At 36.7% G+C, this 26,572-nt stretch overlaps 1 long non-coding RNA gene across 1 annotated transcript in view; it reads right to left on the bottom strand.

Annotated features, from left to right (window-relative positions):
- The window catches only part of LOC121512560, a 150,831-nt gene that overhangs the window by 122,925 nt on the left and 1,334 nt on the right, over positions 1-26,572 (bottom strand). The window contains exon 3 of the long non-coding RNA XR_005992121.1: positions 13,645-13,782. This is a non-coding gene — a long non-coding RNA (uncharacterized LOC121512560). The remainder of the gene's footprint in view (positions 1-13,644; positions 13,783-26,572) is intronic.

Genomic DNA, 26,572 nt, shown 5'->3' with positions numbered 1-26,572 from the left:
TTATCCTCAGGCATCGCAAATAAAATATCCCTCTGGATTCAAATGTGATTAATGTCGGTCGGGAGAAGGGCTGCAATGGCAGATTAGGCATGATTATGAGTGGGCTCATTTATTTCCAACATGTCATTATCTTTCTTAACACTGACTGAACGAATGGACAAAGTGTGTTTATGAGAGCCACGTAAGCTGTGATTTCCTGATCATTAAGAGTTGGCAGAATTTTTGAAAAAAAGTTGATGAGGAGGATTAAAAAGTAAAGAATAACTGCACTGCATGTACAAGAAAAATAGCTTTAATAAATCTTGATATAGAAAATATAGTTAAATCTATTCTTTTAAAACTTTTGTCATCAAATAGTTTGTTTGTATCATTCTACACACTTTAACAATTCAGTCTCTGTTATTACAACTATGGGTCGACCGATATTGTCGTTTTTGCGACCGATACCAATTATTAGCTGCTCATGAAACCGATATTTATATACAGCAAAAATAAAAATCTTTTTTGTAAAAATTGTGAATTTGAATTAGTATAAATAAATACAATAGCACAAAAGGTGAGGTTTTATTTCTGATGGCTATACACCTTTTACAGTTTATGTATGTGTTAACCAATAATATAAACGCTACCCACTGAAGTAAAAGCAGCAAAAACACTGTGTACAATGTTCTAATACAAGTATAAGGCTTGCACTCAAAAACCTGTGTAAATAAATGTAATTATGTCAAACAACATAAACTTAATGTGGCACAAGTAAAACAGCATTTCATAAAAATATACGGTAAAACTTTGATAACTACTGATGCATTAATGTTTCAATAACTTTAATGTTACAGATTGTTAAGTTTATTAATATTAATAGCTTTATCATGATAGCACATGAATACTGAAGGAGACTTTATTTAATAATTTAACCAGATAGGTAACTACAAACTTAGCCATCTTAATCAATAATTTTAATAAAAAGTGGTATTTTTCCCTCTTAATTATGAGTAAATAAAAATACTTCAAACTGACAGTCCTTGAGTGTCCTAAATATATTTTATTATTCTACCTCTTTGATTATCAGAGGCCTTAGAAACATTATCTCTAGTATCTATTACAGTAACATCCCTCATCGCTATAAAATCAGCGAGAACAGCCTCAGGATGCTGATAATCAGCCAGACTGATTATCAGTTGACCCCTAATTACACAATGTACATTACTGGAAATTACAAGTTAGAAGCCTCAAAAGACTACTGACCTTTAAATTCATATTATTATTATTATTTTTTTTTTTTTACCTAAAAGCTATCATGAGCCAACACACACTGTCACTTTCCTAATTGCTCAAAAATATTGTTTAAAAGGTATTTGAGCAAACTATGAAGTGTGCAAGTCTGCCTGCATTTTTTGATCATTACAAACAAAAAGTTATCTATACTGGGTGCCTTAGAAATACCTTTTTATCATGGTAAAACATAGGTATGCTTATTTTGCAGTATCATATCACACTAAAATTCTAGTTTTGCAACAAACTTAATTAAAAAAAGAAGCCCTAGATAAAATTTAATTATTGATCAATAATGAAAAAAAATACTGATTAAAAATATTGATTGGTTTAACATCAGACATAGGTTTGCCCAAGGACTCACTAAGCCATTACACAACTAAATTTAGATTTTAAAAATGAACAGTTATGATGCATTCTATTTTCATAACAATGTAATGATGGTTCTGACTTCAGTTGTCCTTCAAGGTATTTGTGTACTTATCCATTTCAGTGTTGTATCTAAATTTGTGTGATTGTGTTACTTATGTTTTAGCTTTCTTCTCTGCCTGCAAAGCAAACTTCCCTCAGGGGACAATAAAGTTGAAGTTGAAAGTGAAGTTTTAGACAGGCATTTATTTGTGATTCTGATGCCATTTTGTCACACTTTTTTGTACTTTTTCAGCTATAGTACAGCATCTTAGAGTTTTTGAAAAGTGCTTTATAAATAAAAAGTATCACTGTTATTATTTTCAGTATTGGCCAATATTGGCGCATTTCACATCAGCCACCAGTAAATAAACTGAACATGAACCTGTGCCAGTGGCAGAAGTTCATCCGTCAGTTCATACCAGTTTAATGGTTGCATTTAGCACATCTACAGCTGATTCAGGGATTCAGAAGATGTGACCTGTTGGAGACAATCTGATCTGGTTTTGTGGTCAAACATAATAAAATACTGCCATTGTGGGAATGTCCCACCAACAAAAGTAATATAATAAACATGGTATCAGCCATCGGCTAAATTGTAATTTTGAATATAAGCATTGGTACTGATTTCTATAATCGGGGCATCTCTATTTAAAAGTCATTGTCATCTCCACTATTGAAAAACGCATACCATGCATGTAAAAATATTAGGAAAACGTTAGTTGTGATTCTGTTATGCACAGAATATGCTAGACTTTAAGAGGCTGAACTTCACCTTGAAAACGCTCCTCTCTCCTGTAATTTCCTCTTTGCTTATTGTGTCCCTGATCCAACAATATCATCAAACAACTTGTATCTTGTCCTCATTAATTCTTGTGTTTTCACGTTGTCCTCAGAAACTTAATTATGGAAACAAAATGTTCGACAGCGGTTTCCCCTGTATAACCAGGTGTCTCGTCTTTTGACCATTCTGATCAATTCTGATGAGCCTGTTGAGCAGACGTGAATTATTGATGAATGTTTTCAGATGGCTTGATTGTCACAAAGCAAGACAAATAGAGTGGAATAGAATCATGAAATATTCACTCAAGTGTTAGCCTGAAAATGACTAACTCCACAGTGTTTTTTACATGGATGTCACAGTCTTAGTCTGGACCAGGTAACTTGTCCATGAACTTGAATGTTAAAGGACAAAAAACAGGTGTAGAGCAGATGTGTGTCATGTTGTCGGGTTTCTCCTGTCCTTTTTTCCCTCTCTTACAACATGCATCACAGCTGAAAAATCTCAAACAGATGTCAGCAAGGCATTCAGTCCTCTTAAAGTATGGCAAGTAATAGCAGCCAAGAAGGCTCGAGGTCAGTGTTAAAAGAGAGCTATCTAGAGCAAACACAAACCTCCACTCTGTCCCTGACATTTCTGCTCACTGATGCTGCTACATGCTGTGCAGTGATTGTATTCTGATGTTGTTGTAAACACCTCTGCAGCCATTCTTGTGAGGATCTAGCTTTCAGCAAAACTAACAATGCAAACAATGAGCTTTCAGCTTCTATTAGCATCACCTGCATAATAATATCAGCTGCATTAGCTCCCAAACTCAATCAGACCGATGTGATTACACTCAGGTTTGTTCTGTTAGTTTTTTTTTTGTTTTTGTTTAAAACAAACTGCAACAGCTTTATGTCTTTATTTCTAAATGTAGACATGTACTATACAAAAAAATAAAATCAAAAGGAAAACATATTTTATTCCAAGGATTTAGGTGTGCTTCTTTCCCCCCCAAATAACCCACTTATTCACAGTAAGACATGGATTCAGTAGAATAGTGGAGGTAAATCCCAGCCTTTACATCATGATGACTTGGTGCCATCTACTGTTAATATAGAGATCATATTGTTAGGGTGCATTAGAAGAATAACTTGATATTGGGAATCTTATGTTTAAAATAACATGAAAAAGTACTTTGTATCAAATCTTTATTTGTTAACTGAATATTTTTGCTTAAGTGCAAACAACTGTCAACATCAGTATACTAACAAAAAAGAAAAGCTGCCTTTTTAGTGTGAAAAAAAAATAAAAACAAAACAAAAAACAGGAAAAAACTCAGACTTATTCTAACAGAATTAAGCTGCACTACCATAAACCTCATGTGTTTTAATTCTGTAATGTAGTTGAAACACTTGGCTATATTACAGGCAAGCCACATGTTAACCAGAAAAAACTCACAAAGCAACACCAGCCGGTAGTGTAAAAATACAATCTTAACTGACAGTCCACCCTCAGAATTTCAAAACCGCAATTCCTCCAATGACTGTGTGTTGCAAGCGTGGACAAGTTGGACTGTGGGAGTAAGGTATTCATTAGCATATCAGTGACACAGATTAACATACATTAACATACATTACGGCTGAATTAATCATGGCATGTGCTAGAACTTGGAGAGGCATCTGAAAACAGTCTGCTCTGAAGTCAATTCATAAAGAAAGCACAGTAATAGCACAGAATATCGTAATCTCATGCAGCTAAAATAAGCACATACAGTACTTACAGTAGCATCCTATGATATCAGGCCTCTAGTGTACTGCTTGTTCATTGATTTTTCATATTCAGCATCTTCCATTTCCTTGTTCCTGCTGCTCTGCTCATTAGTGAGGGACGTGGTTGGAAACAGATGTGGATTTTTGTGGAGCTGTTTTAAATTGATAAAATGCTGCTGCTGTGAGTTACTGTATGGATGTTTTTTGTTTGGCTTTTAAAACATGTTTTAAAAAAATCCCAACTTTTTACTAGCCTTTAAACAAGTAATTAATAAAGGAAATTTTGGATTCCTGCTCTGCCTGCTCAAAAAGTGAACGCCGCTGTGTTCCATCCATTCATCCCGGCTGCACGGTGATGCGCATGTGCAGCTCTCAAACAGAGATGAGAGGGATGCAAGAGGGCTCACTCTGAGCTACTTTTATTATCGACAAGAGAAAAAAAAATCAGTGTGAAACCACTTCTAGTTAAATAATTGTGTTGAAACTATTTCCAAACAGGTGTCCATGTGATAAATGAGCAATAAAATGATTCATCTGCAATCATATCTACATGTTACATTAGCATTTAAGACATGTATGAGGTATGAATGGATATGTAATTTACATCAGAGTCAGAATAATAAATGTTTTTAATCTGGGTCATGCTCCTATATGGAAGATTTACATTTAAGCAGGGAGAAAAAAAATTTAAAATAAAAAAAGGAAAACCTTAAATAAATTGCAAGTTTTTCACACCGAAAAGTGACAATAATGTCTTTAAAAAAATTTGCATAAAAGACAAATAAAAAAACGAATATGTAGATCAATTTGTGACATAACATCATCACAAAAATAAATGCAAATATACTAAGATATTTTAATTAACTGCAATAAAATGCAATAACAGAGTTTGGTAATAATATCTGAATGTAACAAGTAAATGCAGTATTAATGCTAAATAAGCTGATAATGGAAAAAACTTACAGGTGGTTTTATTCTTTCTCTGCTTAGAGCAGGGGTCATCATTACAACTACATTTGTACATGGGCCAGATTCTGTTTTGGCAGACTCTGTGGGAGCCAGACTTTCAAATGACCTCAATCAAATAAATATTATGGTCTAATTAACTTACTATTGAATTAGTTTTTGTATTTCCTTAGATTTTCAGTCATTACCCATGTTGCATCCAGCCACAAGGAAGCAACTGAGATATTTTAACGTTGTATTTCTGGGGTTGCCATGTTGTTCATCACTGTGTTACTCGAATATGCTGTGTCCTGACTGGTTAGCAACACGTGCAGGAAACAGTTCTTTTCTTTTAAATAACAGACAAGGAAAATTGCCCTCTCTTAGAGCCTGAAGTGCTTGGTTGACACAAAATAACCTGCAGATTTATCAGATAAGTATGTTTATCATGCGTCATGTTTAGGAATAAAGACTGACAGGGGAGTTCTATAAAAATGAACCAAATCTGGGTCATTCTGGATTAAACTGTTTCAATATTGATCATTTTTGGAGTTGATTTAATAGATATCGGGATATAAAGAAAAAAGATACCCTAAAAAACAGGAGATTTCTAAATTCAATATTCTTCTGGGGCCAAATGAAAAGGTTTGGGGGCCACCAGTTGATGATCACTGGTTTAGAGAGCTACTCATGCACGGTTCCATCCCAACAGACTGTATGGGTCAGTTAGGGACAGAAGCAAAAGGCAGGAACCATCAAACTTGTCCCAGTTGCTGCTAGGTGATTACAGTGAACATTCCTGGAACTACTTTGGCTTCACACAAGTGGAATTCCCCAAATTGTTATCATTTTTTACTTTGCAGATATTCTTAAACAGGAAAATAGAGGGTTAAACATGTCTTATTTGCTTAAAGGTGTTCTTGAAAAGATTTTTTGGACATGATCTCCACTCTGGTTTAAATGCACCACCAACAACAGTTAAAAATGTGTTTGGGTAAATTTTAGCCTTTTTAAACGTCTTTTCTCCACCTTTTTTCCATGCACCTGTACTCAGTCTTTACGTTTTCAATTAAAATATACTGTATGTAGTTTTAAGCCATCCCCCTCATGTACACGTAACCTTTAACAAAGCTTTCATAGCTATTTCACCATACTTTGCATTCTTCACATCTGTACTGACTGACTGACTCTCAGAGTAAGAACCATGTAAACTAGAGTCACATTCGTCTTATGTGTGCTAGACCTTGCAGGTAAGCCAACTCTGTTTTATTTCCCTTATATGATCATCAATGAGCTTTTTCCCTGACAAAAATGTTACACTAATCAGTGATACCGTGGCTGAGGGACTATGGGACATCAGCACTGGGTCATATGTAAAAAAAAAAGATGCAGGGATAAATATAATTTAAAACATCAACTGCATTAAATGTTCATTTCTACCACTGAGGACAGGAATTTTTCAAAAACTGTACAAAGACATGTTTTAAATGAATAAAACATCAATCAAGTGAAAGCCCTCCTACCACCACAAATCCAAACTCCTCCCAGTCAAGGTGGAGCTAATCCACAAAATGGATTGATAAATAAAGCGATGGAGTCTCAGGGAGGGGGGGGGGATTAAACTAACACATCAAATGTCACTGATTCCATTATCAGCATTTCGGTCATGGCTACTTTTGTGGTGTGCTATCTCGCTTGAGCACACAGCTGGGGTCCTATCTAGGTGCGAACACAGATTCTGCCTCTGGCCCAGGTAGCACATTATGTGGCAGCAAGCACTAAGCAGATAATGTCTTTCCATCCAATACTCATCATTAACTCCTGACTGCCAGGCATATTGTTAAAGCCCATACTAAGGCACGGCTATATCACTGGTAGTATACGACTCAGGTCCTGACCTCCTGTTCCACTCAGTTAAGAGTAATTCCAATAGTTTCCTTTTAAACACTGCTTAAACAGCCCTCAAAGTGCTCCTAAAATGGTAATGTAATGAAAGCACCATGCATGAAACTGGAATGCAAGTGCCCGAGTGGCCAGCATCACTTGAAAAGGCACATTAAAAAGGGAAATCTGCAGCTCATGACGGACAGCTTCTTCTCTGTGTTGCAATGTAAAAAGGGACTGACTACTTGAATTACATGGTTATTACAGCCATGCAGACTGGCTATGGGGAGCTGGTGACAGCTCCACAATAAACATGACCCATCACACATCTTGCTTTTTGGCACTCAAGAGCATCCGTATAATGAAAAGAAACTCCTATTTTACTTCACCTTGATTATCTACTGTAGGTAAAGCACAATGTCAAAGCTGTTCTTTAACCACTTCCTCCAGAAACCTTTCAGACAATAAAAGGCCCTGCAGCAGACCAGCAAAGGTGACATATTGTTTAAACTACAAAATGCAAGGTAACAATACTTTGAATGTATCAATGAACCAGGGGAAACAGAAAAGTAGTCATTTGCAACGGCTACAACCAATGCCAGTAATCTGGAATGCTGCTAAAAGTCTCTTTACATGAAACTCAAACAAAATCTGCATTAAAATCGGCTCATCAGAGGAATTCATTTCAAAGAATCTAAGTCACCAATATTTATTATTTCTCTTAAGATTCCCCGACTACAGTAATTGTTATATACATACTGAGAATCAAAACGTCCCATTTTGAGTAAAAACAAGGTAATGTATGGTTGTTGTTTTTTTCTTTTATTTTCTGGAATGCCATATTTTAAAATGGGCATTCAAGCAAATATGAAAAAACTTCCCAGCATACCAATCTACTTAGAAATATTTACACAGATTGAACAATGTCCCTCCAACTCTCATGCTTGCTAAACAATTCACAACCCCTGTTGTAATTGCAGCTTTTAAAATGAATTTAAAATAATGGATGACCTGAAGGACCGTGTCACACATTAATAACCAGGTAAATTCAAATACCCCGCATTGTCCGCCATCATGGACCAAATTTATGTCCTTCTGCCAAATGATTACTTTTTCCTTTCTATCCCCCAGCCAGAAGCAGTGAAGGACTGAATATGTACAAGACACATTTTTACACCTTAATACCATGCCATAAAAATTCTTTTAACCTGAGGTTAACCTCTGAAAGTGCATAATTTCTCATTTAAAGTCTCAAGTTGACTATTACACTTTAAGACACAATGCTGAGTGATCCATTACATGATGATGGCTGTGCATTTTACCTCCAGAAAATACACTGTTCTTTACTAATAAAAATGACAATAGAATAAATTTGTACATTACATTTAGTCCACCCTTCCTTATTGGCTTAAACAAATGCAGAAAACAACAATCTGTTATATATCTCTGACTATGATGTGGAGAAAGATCTGCTTACCAGAGACTGGTAATAAAAATGAATGTATCCATCTATAAGAATGTGTATCATTCAAAATGTGGAAACTCCCAAAGATGCCAAAGATGAGATTTCCTGTTCTTTATTGAAGTCCTTCCCTTTCAGTGTGTCCATACTGAGAAGGGTTTATGAGTTTTACTGAAGGCAATATGTGTACAGTCCTAAGCATTAATAATACATACTCATATCCATGCTATTTTTACTATGTTTGATGGACAGAAAAATGTGTTCAAATACAGTGTACTCCTATAGTCACTCTCTGGACCTCTCATTTGCATTGAGAGTGTTCAGAGGATTGTGGAATTATCCGTGCCCTCCGTGTTTTTGATGAAGTAATTTTATATTCATCACTAAAAACATGTCCTTTTCCAAGGTTGTTGACATATAATATGTGATAACCTGAGATGATATTTCAACCATATCATTTTAATCTTGGTATAAATCTCAGTAGATGTTTTCAAAAGATGTAGTAAAACTGGCCTTTCTGTATGGCATGGTGGGTTGAATCTTTACTGTTTTGCGTAACCCCACTTCCCCAAGGGAACGATTTATACATCACACAACGCTTGAAACTAGGAGAAGCCTGACAGCCTCAGAAATAGGAATGTCAGATTTCTAACCAAGGTTTTTATTCCAGTTTTCTAGATGTACTGAGCTCTGTGGTTTTGGCCAGGGAATACTGAGGCCGTAGAGAGACTGAATATAGACATTTTGTTGATGTTCTCAAAGATGGTCCATTTGACATTTTGACACTACTTCTATTATTTTAGTCTTTTTCCACCACTGACCTGTCAGTCAAAATGAGGGAGGTGCTGGAATCTCATGTCCAGCTGTCCAATAACGCTTGATTAATCACGCATGAGGGTATGCCAATTAATTACCAGACAATGGACCTTTGTCAAATTATCAGCTATAGTAAAAAGGCCAGATCCAACAGAATGATGATTTTTTGTACAACAGCAGCCATGTTTTGTAAGATAACAAGCTGAGTTAGGATAAGCGGTTTCAAGTCAAGTCAAGTCAAACTTAATTTCTACAGAAAATTTCATACAAAAGGCAACACAATAGGCAAACACATTTATTGTTTTGCAAATTAAAAGATTACCAAGATTTGTTGCTTTTGTGTTGCAAGTTAAGGAGATCGATTTGAGATGGGCAGGGATTTTGTTTCAAACAAGTCATTTGATTTTGTCTTTTTTGAGCTGCAAGACATTTTCTGAAATCTAAAGGCTGATTTCATGTTCTGAGAGAGTTTATGTGGTGAGGATCATCTGGAGATAGTGGAACGTAAAGCTGTATATCATCTGCATACTTGTGATAATTCATTCTGTATTTCTGGATGAAACGTAGGAGTGGGAGCATGTAAATGTTTAATAATAATGGGCTAAGAACAGAGATGGAGTATTCCACAAATAAAACCCACTTTGATTTAAAGTTTCCAATAGACACAAAACCCTGTGCTGAGAGTGAGTGTCACTCAAGTAATAGATGAGTAAGTGGCCTCTTTTGTAAATTTGGACCTAAGTGGAGTATAAATGACCTGTTTATAATGGAGTTTTAAGGGGAATATTTTTAAAAAGAAAAAAAAAGCAGAGAGGGTCAGCATATCAGTATGTAACAGCAATCTGTGCCTAGTTACATTCTTCTGAAGGACTCTGTCAGAGAAAGTCTCCCTAGGATCTCCAAAGATACCCGACTTCACCAAGTTTGCAAACAACTTCAGGGTTCATACTTTATGTGCTGCCACTATATTGCATGCCTCCACTGAACAACTTTAAAATATCTAAAAGAAATTTCTGGAGAGAGGGGAGGTACCCATCATACTGGGTACCGGCTAAAGTTATGGGCAGGCGTTCAACAAAAGGGCCATCCAGTGGTGAAGCATGGCATTGAAATGGCAGTCGTGGCCTTGCATTGTTAGACACATCACAATATGGCAATGCAGTATCTCTTTAGCTCCTAGAGGTCACGGAGAATGGATGCACCACTAATCTCTGACACCCACTCGTGGGTGTGTGTGTGTGTGTGTGTGTGGGTGTGTGAGGGGGGAGGGGGAGGGTTGACGCAAACTGGGGCTTTAGATAACTTTGCTATCCACCAGTGACCTCAAATGCAGAGAAATCTCTTGGCCCGCTCTGCTCCGTCAACCAAATCCTTCTTACTGCTCGCTGACTTCAGACAAGGAGACGCTGCCCGCCCCACAAGGATAACAACAGACTATATATTAATCTCATATTGTCTTTTTATTGTTTGGGGAATAATGTGGTGGAAGGCGATGATTGATCGGAGGGCTTGGGAGACTTTTATATTGTCAAATCAGTCCACTTAGAGCTCTGTGGATGCTTCTCCAGGGGGCATGATCTTACAAATCCAGAGAACAAAAGTGTCATCGTGTAAAAGTGTTTCTGGATGTTCCGTTTCAATACTTGAGAACAAAGACAAAAAACATAAAACCCTGCTATTTTACTCGGATTTTAACAATAACTCTTTGATTAATAATTCTTTTGTGTCATAAAACCATTCTCTCTCAATAAAAGGACATCTATATTTTAATAGTTGGGTTATTAAACCGATTTAGGCATCAAACGATTTAGTTCATTTCACAAACTCCCACTCTTGTCTTCAGTGCAGGCTTCGGTGAAAGGGTAAATAGTGCCCCAACAGTATCTGAAACTGCACCCCCAAGAGGGAATATTATCAGGGATGTTTGTGGTTTCATTGATTTCCAGGCTGCAATCATCCCCATCTGATGTAGTGGGCTGAGGGAGGATAAGTGAGGCTCCACAGTCAGTGGAGCAGCTCTGTTTGACAGTGGGATGAGTTGAGATAACTTCAGCAATAATAATCTACCAAGTGAGTTTAAAGCGTTATTTCCTGCAACTACCAGATGTCAAACACTGCCAATTTGTAATTGTCTAAAACTGTGTCTAATTACATGGAGGTAGAGAAGTGCACTCCAGATGCCCCTATTTGGTCTATTTATTTGGCTTTTATCTTCAATTGTGCGTTATTTTTTTGTTCGGTTCCAAAATCTGTAGTTTCCTTAATTAGTATTCTGTTTTAAATTGGTTTATATTTTCTTCTTTCACTTTTGTCCAAAACAGCAAGTGCACAGTTTGACCCCATTTCAATACGCTTTGGCAACAAAAATTCCATTCAAAACATCTTTAATGGCCCTCACTGGAAATTATCTCTGTACAAGTCTCTAATGGTGCTGTCAGGAGTGAGTTTCAAACCATTAAGCAATTTGTGGTGAATCAGGGCACACAGAAATAAATTGAATTCACACTTGCTGTGGTTGAAAGTTCTCTAGACAGATGGAGAAGGATATACTCTGCACTGTTCTCCTGAAAGAATAGGCTCAGAGGAAGCAACTCAGCACCAAAATGTTTACTTCAATGCCCTTTCCTAAACAGCAAAGCAAAGACATGTCGGTCCAACATATGAACAGTAAAAGCAGAAGAAAGTGATAAAAAACACCCATTGTCTCTTTGCATCCCTCATTCATCATGTGCATATTTAGGTTTTAGGTCAAATGTAATCCTGAAAAGATGCTCCAGAAACCCTCAAAACTCTTGGCAGCTTGACATATTTATGATTACACAGAGTTTATGTATAGGCTATATGACATTTCCCATAGAAATAAGGATGATGAATTAATCAGCTGAGCTTTAAGGGCTATGTATTTATGGAAACTGGATTCCAAAGCTCATGGGGACTGTGTCGTGCCAGACCTCAATCCACAAACCGCCAAGAGCAACAAAAAGGAGGATCGTTACTTGTGTCTTCTGGCATTGTTCATCAGTTCTTACGGTACGCAAATCACACAAATAGAAGAGATCCAGATCATTACTGCATAGCTGCTTCATTTTGATTCATGTAAATGACTATATTCAATCTAAGAAAGAAATAAAATGCAGTTTTGGGGTAGCTGGGTGTGTCTGTAAATCTTTAGGGCCCCATTACAAAAAAAATATGATAAATGTATACATCATTTTATCCTGGGTTGCAACAAAAATGACTTCAAAGACTCTCAAACTAGTCAATATTCTTTTGTTCCTTAAACTTATTTAAAAAAAACATTTATGGCAGGAAAGGTATGATTTCCATATGCAGGTTTCTCATACATTAATTCCTCTACCAAGACTGCTTCTTTAGGGAGGCACAAAACTATCAGCATATTGGTATTGGCAGATAAACGCTTAAAAGGTTAAATATCTGTATGGCAAATTAAAAAAAAAAATGCATATATATACATAAATAAATCACAGTATAGACCATATATTTGCTCTAAATATCTGCAAAATTAACAACTGTACCATCAAGCAACGGTGTTTGTCTAGGGCGCCACGCACTCAAGGGGGCCCATCATGAGTCCTGAATAATTCGAATGAAGCCCCAAACGTAAAACAACTACTACACTGTCTACTTCCCCGCTCCTATATATATATTTATATATATATTTACTAATTTGTAATTGTAAATTCATTTCCACTGTGCTTTACTGAAATTGTAATTTTTAATTTTCGTTATGTTTATTATTTTGTTTTAGTCGTTATTTAATTATTATGATGTTATTTCAAAATAATTTGCAATTTGGGTCATTTTTACAGTGTTCAAGCTATTCGCCCTGGAAATTTGCTGAAAATAATTGCAATATTCCAACTAAAAAACAGGATATCTAAAGACCACAGTATTTTACTTTCTCATAAAATAGTTTCTTTAAAAACACAACAGAGGATAATGAATAATATCTGAAAATATTTTTAGCATGCCCATCTGTCTACAAAATCATATGAACTCTGGAAAACAAACACACACAGGATACACAGCCACAGAGCAAACTCAGTTTACTACAGATGTAGCTGACAACACAGCCAAAAAAAAAAAAGCACCAACACTATGGCTGCATTTCATCTCCCTATTTAAGACATCAGCAGCAGCTCCTCACTTCTAATGAACTTCCTTAACTAACAGCAGTCACCAGTCTTGGTGACAACATCACCAGTCAACACAAAAACAATCAATCGCATCTGCAGCAATAAAGCTGAGAGGAAGTGCCTCCAATTTATCTTTTGAAATCGATAGGGATTTGATAGGCTTACCTGCAGTGGAGCGCTTGGCCCAGTGTTGAAGCTAAGTGTCTAGTGCTTTGGGACGGGGGGGAGACTTTGGTTCACTTGTTGTTTGTCGGGGACCGGGTAGTTTGCCGTGTGGCTGGAAGCGACACTCCTAAGGGCCCACTGTGAATAGAGGTCAGGATAATAGACACAGTCACACAACAAAGACTGATAATCCTGTCTCGCCCCACAGCTCCCATGTTGCAATCAGACATTTTAAGGGCAGTTAAGTTGCAGCGAGGGGCGGCTGAATGAACCGCGGTTAGGAAAGACTCCCAAGCTCCCATTATGGACAGTAACCGGTGTCAATTCGCAGCAATTAGACCACTCAGATGTGTCAGTAGACAGGCCTCAAATTAATAAATAAATAACGCCGACCGCAAGTGCTCGCTGATATGGCCTTTTGAGTCATTTGAGTCTCCCAGTGGTGTATTTCAGTGCAGAACACTTAGTCCTTCAAAAAGTGACGAGGTGTACCTCTTTCTACCCACTTATCCTGCATGACCTTTGAGTGGAAATAGTCCTTAGTGAGCAAGTTGCTTAAAAATGCATCCACAGAAACATTTGTTTATAGCAGAACACATTCTTTAATGGTGGGTTCATTAACAGCTCAAACTGCTGACATCAACAAAACAGCAAGCCAGAAGTACCACTACACTTAATTTCTACACTACATGAGCCAGAATTTTAAAAGCTCACACTAAGAGTAAGATACTCAATAAATGAAGGACAAGGAAACATAAATCCCCGATCAGATTCAAAATTCTGTTGAAAAGTGCGGACCAAGGTTGTTGCCTTAGGCCTCAGAGTAAAAAGCAGCAAAAGAGTAGCCTCAGGCTCACAACTGTGTTGTTTCTGGGAAATAATGTTTTTGTGAGGACCAAGACTGTTGGAGGAAACAACCTGCAACTTTCACTTTTTAGATCAAATTTTAGAATTTTAGATCTTATTTTAATCTTTCTAAATCTGAAGAAATCAAAACAAGATGAAGAGTTATTTCTGTAACTGTTTGTTTATAAGAAATCAAGCATTTCTACAAACTTCGGCAGAAGGAAGATGGAAACTTAGCTCTCTTCTATGACTTTACCCACAGAAAATTATCTTCAGAGGTGTTGTTGTCTGACACAGTGCTTGCAAATGAATGATGCCATCATGTGAAAAGGATTCATTGCAATATTCTCGAAAAAAGGATGAACAACATTGTTTTTCAGTGACTTTTCCAGAGGGTCTTATGTACCCGGGCAGCCTTTTCACACAGAACAAAGCAAAAAGGACAAAAAAGCTGAGCATCTGAATTTGACTGGAAGCACTCAATCAAGAGGAAGTCATTACTCGGGAATAAGAGGGCAGCTATGCTTTGCTGCCCGACTTCAACTGAATACCTCACCTTTCAGCAATGCATAAATAATGTGCCAACTGTCTTTGATCTGCTGGAGGTGATAACTTCACAAGCATGTGGACACCTTTGGCTGATAGAAGAGGCGCTGGCCTGTCCAAATATGTGTCAACAAGCATCACTCTCACAGAGACATACTGAGGAGAAAAAGAGAACAAAGAGACAGCTCAAGATGGCAAAAGACTTCAGTGTGAATGTGGGGAGAAACGTGGAGAGAAACAAGTTCACTGTGATTTCAAATATTCAACTTGAGGATTATACACGACTATGGATGTACATTGTGGTCATTCTGGATTAATATGCAATTATTTCTTTGATTAGGAATTCTATTGTGGTTTTCAAAAGACTAAAATGACAAGATTTTCATCAGATTTGTGTCTTTTGGTGAAGTATCAATCATTTTGTCTCAGCAAAATATAAATCCCATTTATGACAGGTATCAGATACTTTTTGGGGGTCAATTTTGTATCCTCAGGTTGTGATACCCCACAAGAAATCCCAGAAGCCAGTAAAAGCCTTCTTCTTTGTCTGCAGGGCAGATTGTTTGACCGTTCCTGGACATTCAGACACCCTGACACAGCTAAAAAAAAGAAAAAAAAACACTAAAGCACTCCTCTGGGAGGTCAAAGCAAAGACAGGTCCCCCTTTTCAGACAGAAAGAAAAACAAAAGCCTGTGTGAATTTCAACATGCCTGCTTTGACCGAAAAGAACCGAACTGTGAAAAATGAAGGGTCACTGTGAAATAATGATATTAAAAGCTGTCACAATAGCCTCCCATTTCCATTTCTGTACAAGTACTTGAGTAGTAATGGCGGAGCAATTTATTCAATCCTTATTCATCTCTGAGAAGTGGAGAGGAAAGCGAGCACAGACTGAAAGTCAAGAAAAACAAACTCTTAAGCTCCCCATGCTCTTTTTTTATATTTCATGATACAAATACTTCATTTTTAAAGTCCAAAAGGATGCAGTGAATATTTTGTACAAGTAGACAGATATCTTAAGAGCAAAGGCATCTTTAGTTCTCTCTTGCATGGATCGAGGTTGAAAACAGGTTGGGCTTAGCCCAGGGAACTTATTAGCAGAGTGTCCCTAGTGGGGGAAATACCAGGGAAGAAAGGAGGAGAAGCTCTTCTTCTTCTTTTTCTGATGGCTGTAATGCCATGAGCATCCCCTGCTGGTGAAGAAAATACTTCAAACACAGCGCTCCTTATGAAAAACACCAGAGAGGTTCTGTAATTAATACACAACGTGCATGAATAACCCATATGTGTATACTTGGTGTTCGATCTGACAATATAAGAATGATTTTCATTAGAGATTACCCTAATGATCGCATACTAAGCTCAGGGGAAATGTGGTTCCATACTGAATATCATGCTATATGCAGATGACAGCATATAAAATGTCTGTTTATATTTACACAGTTTTCTTCAGATGCACAGTCTCTGCCGAGGTAGGGGAAATAAGGAAAGGCATTATGTATGTGCTTTTCTGATCGGATGAGCCAGGAGCTTTATAAAAGTCAGTGGGTGAGGTCATGGTGCTGTTGTTCTGCACTTAAATTGAAACCCTCTAACTTTTATCATGGATGCAATTAACACCTATCATTATAACGGCTTAATCTAAAAAACACTCCAACTGTTTGTTTCTTGAGTAGAAGAGAACATTGGAAAGTTGGTTAACTTATTTGATTACTACACTACGGACCAAATAATCCAAATAATTTCAGTTTACTATCAGAGAGGACATAAATTCCAACAGACCCGCATGCCTGAGAAAGATGACTGAAGAAATTCATCTTTATTTTATCTAAAATGATTTGTGACTTATAACTGCAGCAGCTTTCCCTTGTACTGAAATAAATATTGATCTCTAAAGTATGTCAATTCAGGTTTAGCATGAGAATACAGTTTTAAACTTTTGATGTGATTCCAGTCAAATTTGAACAATACTGATGACTGTTTTGATACAACAGGAACAAAAATACAAGTCCTGGGCATCCGAAATCGTGTAATTTATTGTTACTATTTACCAAAAAATGCAGGCAACACCTGAACACTTTAAAAACACACATTTGTTGCAATTTAGTTAATTCTCTTTGGGTTAAAAATATGACCAAATATATGCATTTTTAATGTCATTTTCTTTACAAGTTCCACCATTTTTTAATAACATCATTCAATAAAATACATAAAAAAAACAACTGAGATGTTCTAGTTTTTAAATGGGAATCAAACTCATTATAGTTAAAGCCAGACCAAAAACTTAGACTTACAATCTTAGACTGACCGATCTTAAATCTATAGACAGAGAGTTGGAAAAATGTGTCTACCCAAAAATGGACCCCCCTGGTACACATCTATTTATTTTGAATGATACTCACCCTGTTTTGTTTTCACTATCTGTTTTTTTCATGACTTGAATTTAAAAATTGTTCATCTTCCTTTATCATCCTGTATATCTAAATCTTAACAAATAGTAGCAATTCATAAATAGATAAAAAAAAATCTCAAAAAGCAAAAGGATTGATTTCCATATAAACTAAAAGTCTTCCAGTCAGGAGCTCATTGCTGCATTCACTCAGCATCAGCTTTGAGAAACATCTTTTGTTAAAGGTAAAAACTTGGGCAACATACTTTTCCTAAAACAATCCTATGACACTGACAAATTGAAACCCTTTATTCAATAATCTGATTATAAAGTAAAAGACAATATTCTTGAAGCTAAAAGGAAAATGTCTGTCATGGTTTGGGGAAATCAATGAGTATTACTAGCCTGTAAACTAAAAACAAGAACAAGAAATCCTGTGAGTGCTGCAGCTGCTGAAACAAGTACTGCACTGTATTCCCTAGATCCACAGCAGAAAAGCGACTTGAGCCATAAAAGAGATTGCTGGGCCGATGAAAACCCACCATGTGGGTACAATAATAACTCATTGTCCACAGATACATGGGCTGTAGCGGTAATCTTCAGATCTCCTCCGAGAGGAAATATAGATATTTGTAAAAGCACTGAGGGGATTAGGCAGGGTTTTCTACCTCCTGCGGTACATGGCCTGAGTCATGCTGAGAGCACCAGGAGCTCTGTAGAAGTCTGTTTAAGATGGAGAGGATTTGACCGTGCTGCTGCTTTATTCTGATATGACCCAAACAAAGCCATCAGCATGGGACCAGCGTAGGGGGTCTACTCTGTTTCTGTCTTGTATCCTTACTCATTACAATGAAGATGAATATTTAATTTACAAGAAAATCTCAGCTCATGAAAGAGGCATTACTTTTAAGAAACAGAGTGAAATATTGCTATGGATACTTCTTTAATACTCTAACTTGCAGCATAATTGTTAATACACAAAGGGGCTGTAACTAGCTTATGAAGGCACTGAGAGTGAACAACATTCAAGAAATGTACAGTAGTCTTTTTCAGACCTATTAGTTCACAGTGCTGATGTACACAAACAGCTATTAACCCTCTCAGTGATTCTCCTGAGTTAATTCTTAATGAAAAATAAATTGAGTTGCTCCCCTACACTTTCATAACATTTCCTGTTCAGAATAAATGGGCCCATTTATGAGAAAAGACACACTGTTGTTAATGATTTTATAAGCAGGGAGCCCACCTGACATCCTGTTTTCTATTACTGTTCTTTATTCAATTTGCAGGCCGCGCTGCAGGTGACCTAACCTATGAAAGGGCACTCCATATTAAATTATCAGAGCTCCTTGAAATTTTATAAATTCAGAATGGGCCCCACGGAGGGATCTCAGACTAGAAACTAATGGCTTCACCTTTACCTTTGCATAAATCAATCGCACTAAAGGTTAGAACACATCATGCCAGGATGTATCAATGCACTTTTTAACATCATAACATGTAGTCATTTTAGGAGTGTGAATGACAGGCACATGAGGTCATACAAGAGAAAGTCTGTGTGATTGTACGTTCCAGGATTATTATTGCTGTTAAAAATAACAAATCCTAATAATACCACAAAAGCAGGTATATCAGTGAACGTCACAAAAAAATTTAATATGAATAAAATAAAAGCTGTTTAAATCTCAATTCTGCTTTCAGTAAGAGTCTTGCTGACACTTAAAAGCAGCAATCTTGATATGAATTTGACTTGGAAAATGAAGAAAAACGATGCTCAACTCAGTCAAGTGCACGCTTCTCAAACCCTAAAAATGTTGCTTTGTTATATTTTAATCAATTTAAAAATGACTTTCTTTTTTTGTTTGATGATCCTTTAATTCTTCAATAGATTGAAAAGGTATTTAAAGACAATTCAGAGGGTTTTCAAGGCGTTTTCAAATGCAAATGCATGATCAGTTTCTGTGCAAAATAATGAAACAATATACAGATTAATAGCAAATGAAAAAATAGATATATTAATCAAGAAAGTGCAGTTTTTTTTCAAGGTTTAAATGTGGTTGACCAAGACAACTCTCAACTGTATCAGGAGAAGATGAATGTTTTTGTAATAGTTTGTAATTATCATTTGATTCCCTCTCTTCTGAGGACTTTTCAGCATTATTTCTCCTTGAACATTTAAAAAAACTTGAGAGACAAGAAACCCTGACTCATTTTCTTAGTGCAGTTGTGAAAAGTGACAGAGTGAAGCTTTGTCACCTCAATAGGATCCCCTTCATCCTCGACAGAGCACGAGCTCTTCACAGTGTCACTTTGTTCCAGTCGCTAACTTAACAAGAGGTTGGTGGCAGAAAAAAAAGGCCCAATCAGTAACACTTGTTGCACCTAAAAACATGGAAATTTCAGACTTCTATGTCAGACAGAATAGAAAACATTGTCTTGTAAAGAAGTCGGGAATATGGATAGAACCATTCGACTGTGTTCAATCTGAGTCAGGACAAAATTCTTTTATGAAGCAGTCAAGCATGAAGGAAATTCATTTGTAAATTGCACCCCATCTTTGGAGAAATTGATCCTTTTTTAAAATTCAAGGCCACATGTAGAATTTATACAGAACAAAGTCTATTTCATACATACAATGGCAAAGAGCTTTTATTCACAGAAAGTAAATTCAGTACTTGCCAATATTGCAATGAGCACAAAACTCAACTGTTTTAGCATTAACTTTTCACTTCGTTAGTAATCTTCCCGACTTCTTTCTAAGCTTATGACAGAAGTCAGCTAGGTTTGCTGGGTATTTTAGGGAAGCTTGCACTACTAGAAACAAAAAAATAAGTTGTAAATGTTAATGTACTCTTTTTTCAGTTTGTTTGACTATCCTCAGATAAGTCAAAAACATTCTGTGGTATCTGCCACATTACATGTCACTGTTGGTACAAAAAGAGATCACTGTGGATACAGAGAACAGCAACATCCCCTCGCATCACATCATATATTAAATTTACTGATCTAGGACAAATCTAGCCATCTTAACTGTTCACCATGACTGCAGCCGAACAGGGATGTTCGTATTAAATACTATGTTAGAGAGTAGCTGATAAAGGCACCTTAATCAGATGATTTAAACTTTATTTACATTGTACATACAGTATAATAACTCTATTGCCAATGGCTAATGTCTATTTCAGAAATAGGGGAAAAAAAACATGACGAGACACAGACACCACAAAAAAAAACAAAAAAAAAAAGAAACAGGGAAACTGAACTACTTGTTTCTTCATGAACTTAACAAATAATAGTAAACTTGCCACTTCACCTGATGGTGAGCATCTGCCTGGAGTAATATACCCATGCACTTATGGCAGCAGCAGTATCACCTGTAGCTTAAACATACACGCAGAAGACACACAGATCCTGCATGCACAATGCTTGGTTTTCTCATTTCTGATGGTGATTTCAAGCAGATTTAAAATTAGGTTAATCACAAAACCGGAAGACCTGCAGTTTTGGCTAAAATCCAAAAGAAGTGGCAGCATGATGTTACAGTTGACAGTTTGACAGCCTGACAGTTTCACGTCCTCGTGATGTGACTTTTGCGTTTGTGCACCATCACGGTTGAAGAGCAATATATCGTTCAGCTCTACTTTGTAGCCTCATGGACTTAAAACAAGCAAGTCTTTAGTTGAGTGAATTGCTTCAGAGCTAGGCTCAAGATGAACAACAAAGCTGGCTTCTCTTTAATGTTGGAGAGAAATGCTGATGATGGGACTCCTACTGAGCTGTTGTCTGTCACATATCACTCTGCTGATGTTGACAGAGCGTCTGTTATGTCTTATGTGTGCACTACAACGCACGTATTGACACCAGTAATGTTGTGGCAGAAATAATTAGGGATCCACAATAATTATTGGCCAATATTGCAAATATTTTCCATATTTCTATTTTTCCAAAAATACAATATTCATTGACAGAATACTTCAATAGATAAAGGCATTTGTTTTTTTTCCTCAGGAGACTAGACATTCTGAAACAGTAGGTGGTGTTATGGTATGTGAACCACTCTTAAGCTTTATAGAAGAAGAAGGAGAGGCCACAGCACTGAGGTGCAAAGACTGAAAACATGGTGTCACTGGTGGAGTTTTTCAGCTATAAAAACTTCAGAGAGACAAAAAAAAGAAAAAAAAAAAAGAAAAAAGAAAAAGCCCAAAACAGCATGGTAAACATATATTAACACACCGGACAGCTTTTATTTTGAAACCGCACGCAGGAAGTTACCTGAATACGCCTAGAAGCGTCTAAACTGCCTTATTTCACAAGAAGAAGAAGAAGTTATCTGACGTCAGGCCCGCCCCTGCCTAAACGCTAACTACGCACAGCGCGTAGGGCCACAACATCGTAGGGGGCCTCACTTTGAGCGTCTGTTTTCTTCTCTGTCTCTCTGCACATCAGTCCAGTGTCTGTATGATAAATATGATCCAGGTAATGTATATACAATACTGACTAAACAAAAACTTAACCTGGTCATTACGTTAGTAAATCAATCCTCACCATATCTATTTTTAGAAATCAGTGCCATCCATGATCAACAAGGTGCGCGCCATGTGCGCTTGCTCTCCCTTTCTCTCTCTCTCTCTCCTGAGGCTTGCAGCTCAGAAACTCTAATCACATGTGGCCTGTATATCAACCTGTGATTCTGTAACCTCTCTTGTCAAAAGTCAGCTCCTACTATCCTTGTGTTTGTGAAGTTATGGTAAAACTCCGAAAAGCTCCCACGCTGGTTCTGACCAGGAATTAAATGGCATCGTAGAACGTCCTCGCGCTGATCAGCTGTTTTAAAATCAGATTGCAGGTGAAAAACAAATAAAGAAAACATATGTTTTAAGGTGATGTAACAAAATAAAGCCTACTGATAATGACACAGAAGCAGAAACATAGTGAAGGAGATACAGAAGCAAAACGGATGAGCTGCTGTGTGAGGGAAGGGGAGGGGTGCAGGGGTGTATTTAAAGGTGGGATGAAGGGGGAAAGATCACTGGTTTATGCTAGTTTAATTCTGAGGGAAAAACCCCAATAAAACAGAGCTAAAAAATGTGGGATTAATGTTATGATGAAAATACCTCTAAAAAAAGTCGGATAGGGGCAAATTCTGGATCTCACTTGTTTTGAAACCCCGGCTACAGCCCTGGCCAGAGATAGTCAAAACGCAAAGCCATTAAGACTAAATCAGTCTGACAGTCTCCTGATCCACCCCTACTGTATGCCGCCCTGCTCTGGTTGATGTGGTTTCCACACATTCGGTCAGAGCAACAACAACGTTTGAGTTTAAGCACAGATAACACTGTTGATTTGAATTACAAGTGCACTTTACTTTTTTTTTTCCATCTTTGATAAGACCAATGTCAGTGGATATTCTGAATGTTTATGAAAACACCAGCTCGCTTTCAGTTTTGACTTGTTCTTTGAAAAAAACTTGGAGGGTGATTGGGTGAATGTTCTGTCACATCTTTATGGGCCCATTAGAGCAACAAAACACACCAGGCTAAACTCCATAAAAAACTACATAACCATGGCGACTGTAGACATGTTAGTAAACGACTTTTGTCGTTTTTGAAAAGAAAACCACTCAATGCTGTTTTAGTTCTTCTTTTAATGAAGAAAAGTAGTCAAGTTCTGATAAAACTTACGCTTTAGCAGCCTCTTCTCGCTGCTGGCATACGTCACGACTCTGCCGCGCCCGAAAATACTGCCTCTCAACGCTGATTGGTCCTGTCACTTTCTATCTGGGCCCAAACGGTTCAGATGGGAGCTTTACAAGATGAATTTGCCAGTAAGAAAAACGGAAACAGGCGAATCAATCTGCTTTGCACGGTTATAGGTCCTGTACTGTTTTCAAAAATAAAGTTACATAGGAAGACATGTTTAGAGAGGAAATGTTCCCTTCTTCAGTCATCTTCAATATGGATACTTTTTATTAACTCAAGAGAAAAGAAACACAAGAAAAAGAAAAGTGGCCATTATATATCACTATAAACTTAACCATGCTTTAAGTATCTTAATGTAAAAAATAGGCATTATCCATGTAATTGGTCTTTGACAACAAAAATACCATCTGATGACCAAATAATAATACAAAATATTTCAATGGATTCCTTCTCACAGGCACTTATTAAATTGCAAAAAGTGCTTAAATGTCTTAATTTTGCACTGGATTTTCAACATTACCACTGGTCTCCTTTTTGTATTTGCAGTAATGTATACAACCTAAAGTATTTTCAACAAAATCTGGACAAAAAAATATCAGCATTCAAAACAAAGGTGAATATTTTAAGTGAATTATGGAAATGTATACTATAAAATAGTGACACAAGAAAATCAAGTGGGCTAAAAATAGCTGCAAGACTTTCTTCTGGCAAAGCCAACCAGTTTTATTCCCTCTTTACAAGTTTCAATCTGCCAGATTAAAGACATCTACAGTGCATTGACAAGGATATAGTAAAACAATATGTAGCCACTTTATTTTTCATCATGATGGAACCACAGTGCTCCCATCTGCCTTTAAATAAGACATTTATCATTTTTCATGGTGTTATTCTGCTGCATAGTGATATGCATTTAAACTGTAGATAAAGACAACTGACCTTGTTCTAATTTATAATAATCACATACATGAACTTTGATCTGACAATTTATTCAATTACTCTTATCATTCCCCCCAGTTGGTCTCGAGTGTGTTTTTCAAAACCTGACAGTTATTTCCAGGGACATCTACTCTGACTCTAGAAACAATTTAACAAAAAGCAGCTTTACCAGCATGAATGCTGAAGTGTAGCAAAGGGAAATGTGGCCTCGAAAGCCTTGCATCTCTAAGTTGAATTAGTTGAGTAATCTTTGCTGTAGGCTTACTGTTGTGCTTAGAAATATCCGCAGAGTATAAAGGCTTTTTGCCACTTGTGGTTAGAGAGTTCTTTGGAAAAAAAAAAGGTATGGAAAAAGGTTCTGCAAGCACAGTCTCTACCACTTCAGTATCATCCACATATTTCTTTCAGATCTGTTAAATATGTGGTGTACTGTGTTTGCTACTCTTGAAGAGCAATAAAGTCCTGGCTCACCACATCCTTGGGGGTGTTGAGTGGGAAAACATGCAGAAAAACTGCTGTATTTTATCTTCTGTGTCAGAAACAGTTTCAATGTGTTTAAAATGCAAGGACCTTTTTAAAAAGCCTTGAAAACTTGTCATTGTAGGAATATGAATGCAACTGATGACGACTACAATAACAATAACTTTGTGCCAACATAGAACACTGCTGTTAAATTAAGTATTCATGTGACACTTTGAATTTGAATATTCAGAAAAGATGACAGTAAATGTAGTACAATTTATAGCAATAAAGGACTAGTTCTGAACACAACAATACACTCATGTACCTTCAACTCTGTAATGTTGTGTTGCTTTAAAAGACAACAAGCAGAAGTGCTTGTTGAATTGACCAGGCTGTTGTACTCAAGTAAAAGAACAGAACAGTTACTTTGGTTAAAACATGTACTTCTGAAGTGTTAACATCAGCTGTCTATAAATCTACTCAAGTAGAAGTAAAAAGTAATCCATTTAGTCATCTCAGAGTACAAAATAGCTACTTTGATACCCAATTGGCCTTTACTGTGAAAGATGACCTCTCCTGAACGTGCCATAACTACGAGAGAAATTAATCTCCAATCAGGTTGTGTTATGAGGTGTGATTTAGGGCTGGGTGAAGTAAATACTGATTCTCTGATTTTTTTCACAACAAACTTAATTTACAAGTTTAATCTGCTTTCCAAATAAATAATATTTTACTAAAACAGGTTTTGTTTATTTTATCAATAACAAGTAACCAGAGCAAACCAAATTTTCCTCTAAATATCCAAGTATAAGATGTAAACTTGTCTAAAAAGTGCATTATGGGGGGTTATTTACTTTCACAAACAGGCTCTAAAAGTTTTAATCTGCTTAAGAAGCACACTGAAAGGGATCTATGCAAGTAAACAAGACCATCAGACTAATATTAGCTCCTTTTTTTATTTGATTGTCATCTCTCAGATTCAGAATCAGAAGAAAATTGTGCCATGCAGACCAAAAAATACATTTAATTTCTATATCTATAAAAAAGATTAAGAGTGAGTGATGTGACTGATTATATTTCTTGAGTTTGAGAACACTAATTACACATAAATGAGCAGCATGTAAGTTAAAGATGTAACATTTCATTGACTGGGTTTCCAGATTTAACATAAAATTAAAGTTTCTGACAGTAGCTTTTACTTTTGGTATTAATGCAGTGAAGTTTAAGAAAAAATATAGATTTTCCAAGAAACCAGATTTATCTACTCAGTAAATTTATTGCTCAGCCCTAGTGTGACTTAACCTTAGGTAAAATTAAACAGCTGCTTTAAATGGGTGATCATTCTTTAGCTGTGTTCAAATGACTGTCATCTATTGTTTAAGTCAAACTACTGACCATCTTGATGTTGTTGACAGAAAGCTTTGACCTCCTCATTTTGGTGTCGTACTTCATGTAATGAAGTACAATACTTCCCCCAAAACATACTTACGTAAAAGTCAAAGTAGTCATTTTAAAAACTTCTCAAAAATGTCACTCAAGGGGCGCAGGTGGCCGAGTGGTTTTAGGTGTGCTCCATGTATGTACACGGCCCGGGTTCGAATCTGAGGCCCTTTACCACAAGTCTCTCCCCAGCTCTTATCCTTGTTTCCGACTCTATCCACTGTCCTCCTCTTTCAAAATAAAGGCACAAAAATGCCCAAAATAAATCTTAAAAAAAATCAATAAATAAATACTCTGTAAGAGTAATTTAAGTAAATATAGTTACTTACTTTCCACCCCTGGCACTGCGTACCGCAAAAATGTCAGTGTCAGGAGAGCTACTTGGCAAGACAACCAAAAGAAAATAGACGACTGTCTGTTAAATAGGAACCTCTGCAGGCACTGGCTCCTCTTTACAGTAATTAATAAAGTTTAAGTGAAATAAAGTGCATTTAAAGTCCCCAGTCTTCACAAATCTGAAATGCTCAACAAAATTTTATGTTTAGCACAACTTGTAATAAAACATAGGCTATGTCACTGAAAGATTTGAGAACCACAGGTGGCAATCCC

This window comes from Cheilinus undulatus, linkage group 7 (genome assembly GCF_018320785.1).
Source record: "Cheilinus undulatus linkage group 7, ASM1832078v1, whole genome shotgun sequence".
Lineage (NCBI taxonomy): Eukaryota > Metazoa > Chordata > Actinopteri > Labriformes > Labridae > Cheilinus > Cheilinus undulatus.
This window is presented reverse-complemented; position numbering and strand designations above follow the sequence as displayed.